Source organism: Polistes canadensis, unplaced genomic scaffold (assembly GCF_001313835.1).
Source record: "Polistes canadensis isolate GaletaPanama2010 unplaced genomic scaffold, ASM131383v1 scaffold_76, whole genome shotgun sequence".
Classification (NCBI taxonomy): domain Eukaryota; kingdom Metazoa; phylum Arthropoda; class Insecta; order Hymenoptera; family Vespidae; genus Polistes; species Polistes canadensis.
Genome location: NW_014569623.1, coordinates 322,376 through 325,984, shown reverse-complemented (window position 1 = coordinate 325,984; position 3,609 = coordinate 322,376). Strand labels below are relative to the sequence as shown.

Genomic DNA, 3,609 nt, shown 5'->3' with positions numbered 1-3,609 from the left:
AGGAGTAGGAGTTGGATGAGGAAGGGTGGAAGGGTGGAGGGGAAGTGTTAGGAAATTCCTTTTCGATTCTTATCTTCATCTTCCTCTGTCTGTCTCTTTCTCCATTCTCTTTTTCTTTCATTTTGTCTTCTTCATACTTCTATACCAATGGTAGAGATACTGTACTATTCTGAATGAAGACAAAAAATGTTTGATGGGAGATTAAATATTTTATATATTAATTAAATTGATCTGTATATATATTTAAAAAAAAAACTGATGTGTGTATTTATGTAAGCACGTAAGAAGTTATACTTCTTTAACGTATCAAAATAAATATAACCTCAATAACCTAAAAAATAACTTTAATTTGACCGCGCATCGTAAATATCGACGACAACATCGTGGTGTCAATTTTTCGGTCGCATTTAACTTCACTTTCCAAAACGCGTCAAAAAAAATATAACTTCCAAAAAAAAAAAAGAAAAGTTTCTTCATATTTTAATGTAAAAAAGAAACAGGTTAGCTCCTATTTTTTGTTTTCTTTGTACATTTGATTAATATCACGTGAAATGTGGAGTCAGTCAATCGTTGCTTAACTTTAGTAATCGCGAAGAGATTATTTACAAAAAAAAAAAAAAAAACTGTCTTCAATTAATTTGTTATATATTCGGGCGAATGCTCTGTCCATCTGAGCTACCTAAGAACAACTTTTATTCCAAATTATCGAACAATCCAATTTTAGTAGAAGAACTTCATCATATGTATTTTACAGAATATTAAACGAACTTGCAGTTACACATTAACCAATTTGTTATTAATGAATAAGCAATAAACGAAATTGTGTTTCTCATACATATGATCAAGTTCCTCCTGAAAATTGAACTATTAATAATTCGGAACTAAATTGTCTAGACTGGGACTCGAACCCAGGACCTTCCGCTTTCCRAACAAACGCTCTACCACCTGAGCTATGAAGACATATTTACAAACAATATATAATATCGTATATAAGATAAGTTATTAGATTTTCCTATAAATCAGTATCAGTTTTGTTATATTTTTAGCAGGAATTAGTAAAAAGTCTCGGATATATAGAACAGCCTAATAGTTTATTTAAAATTTATCTCGTTATATATATATATAGTTAAAAATACAATAAAAAAYAAATCTATATATTCTTCCAACTAAAGAAAATTATTATAATAATATTTAGAAATATATCATATAAGTAATAATTGTAGAATCTCCACGAACTTATCGGTCAATCAAATTGTGCGTGTATAACTTCTTTTATCATTTATAAGTGTGGAACTAAAAATATAATAATAATTAAAAATATATAGATATATAATTTTATATATGGATTTCTAGCAAACCAAAAAATGTTTTAGCTTTACAATTTTTAATATAATATAATGTGGTTGTTGGATTGAGAGAAGTTTGCAATTTTTAAGGCTCAGAAGTTATCAGTTAGAGGTATACTTCTATAAAAGAAAAAAAAATGGTCTTCACTCGTTTTATTTTCGGGCGAATGCTCTGTCCATCTGAGCTACCTAAGAACAACTTTTATTCCAAATTATCGAACAATCCAATTTTAGGCAAGGGATTTCATCATATATATTTTATAGAATATTAAACGAACTTGCAGTTACACATTAAACAATTTGTTATAAATGCATAAGCAATGAACGAAATTATATTTCTCATACATACGATGAAGTTCCTTCCAAAATTGAACTATTAATAATTTGGAACTAAATTGTCTAGACTGGGACTCRAACCCAGGACCTTCCGCTTTCCGAACAAACGCTCTACTACCTGAGCTATGAAGACATATTTACAAACAATGTATAATAACCTATATAATATGATTTATTAGATTTTTCAATAAATCAGTATCATTTTTGTTGTTATATTTTCAGCAGTAACTATTCAAATATCTGGAACAATTTGATCAACTTAATAATAAATTTATAATTTATTTTATTTAATACGTAATTTTTTAATAATAAATGAATATATATATATTCGTCGAGAAGAAACATTATGAGAAAGTGGTCATTTCAATATAATTTTTTTCTTTTTAGAATTTTTGGATAAACTTTAATGGAAATAGTTACTCTTTTATAAGAAGAAACGTTTAATATTTACAGATTTTTATCCTAATGTTATTTTTTTTTTACGAAATTTCATGATTACTAAATTTTTTTTTTTCCAAAAGAGTTTATTCTTCTTTTGTAAATTTTTTTCAGAGCATAAGATAATAAATCTAATGACTTTTATATCCATATCATTCCGATCATTTATTCTGGATTTATTTGAATCCTTGTGTGTACTTGTATATAGCTTACGTAATTAGTTAAAATTACTTAAAGGCAGTAGCGTCTACATTTAAATATACAAGAGTATTATTTAAATGTGTTTTAATTATTCATAAATGTAAATTTCTCTTTAACTGATACACTATTTTTCTGAGAATTATTTTTAATTTTTTTTTAAATTAATTCAATTTAGAAATATATCTTAATAATTATTAAAATTACAATATAAATAGAAATTAGTGATATTCCATATTTTCGCATAACCCTTATTGATTATCGTCAATCACAACGAACTGATTTATTTATAATATTAAAAATACAATCATTAAATAAAAAATATATTAACCTAATTATAATTCTACAATAACTATTGTTAATCTATAATCCAATAAACATTAATTTCATGTAATAACAACTATGATAATATAATTTTATCTTAATAACCAATATATTAACGTATCTCCAGTTAACAATAATATCATGACGGTAATTAAACTATTATATTTAATTTCTCTATTCATCATTGTTTCTAAACACATGACAGAAAGGGGATCGAGATTTCGATTAGAATGCAATGAGCACGAAAATGGTTCGTACTGTTTAACGTAGATACGATTGTCTTACCAAAGGGATTAACTCAACGTGAAGAGAGAACAATCAAGACAGAGAAAGAGATAGAAATAGATAGAGAAAGAAAGTGAATGAGAGAGAGAGAGAGAGAGAGAGAGAGACCACGAAATATGTAAGACCTAACAAGCGAGTGGTATCGTTCTAAGTCACCGACAGTGCAACAGTTTCAAGCTTTCGAATCCGATTAACGCGTTAACCTAACTCAACGCGTTACGCTCCATCGTTTCTTGGTTAGCATTCGTTGCAATTATATCGTATAATGAGCATGCTAAAGCAAGATCTGTTTCTCTCTCTCTCTTTCTGTCCTTGTTTTTCTAACGTGTGTTTTACTAGAATTTCAGATAAGTTAGTATAATGAACGACAGTTGATTCCTCGTTAGACACATTTTATTATTTCGCGTGTGTATTCTATGATTTTATGATAATTTACTAAGATTTACGTATTTAGTGTGATTATTTATGAACATTTGAAATAATTTGTAAAATTTGATATTAGTTCTCTTGAAAAAATTTGAACAAAATATTGAACTCCTGTTTACGCACAGTAAACAGTTAGTATTGTGAGACACTAATTTGTCTCAAAGTTATTTTATTTAAGTTATCTTAATTACATATTCTTCGTTTGTGTACAATTCAATATTTCTGAATTAAATGCGAACGATTTTAATCAAAAATT

General features: G+C 27.0%; 1 non-coding gene across 1 annotated transcript; it reads right to left on the bottom strand.

Annotated features, from left to right (window-relative positions):
* Positions 1–887: 887 nt before the first annotated feature.
* Trnas-gga lies at positions 888–960 on the bottom strand. The gene has a single exon. It is a non-coding gene; the product is annotated as a tRNA-Ser (tRNA).
* Positions 961–3,609: the final 2,649 nt, after the last annotated feature.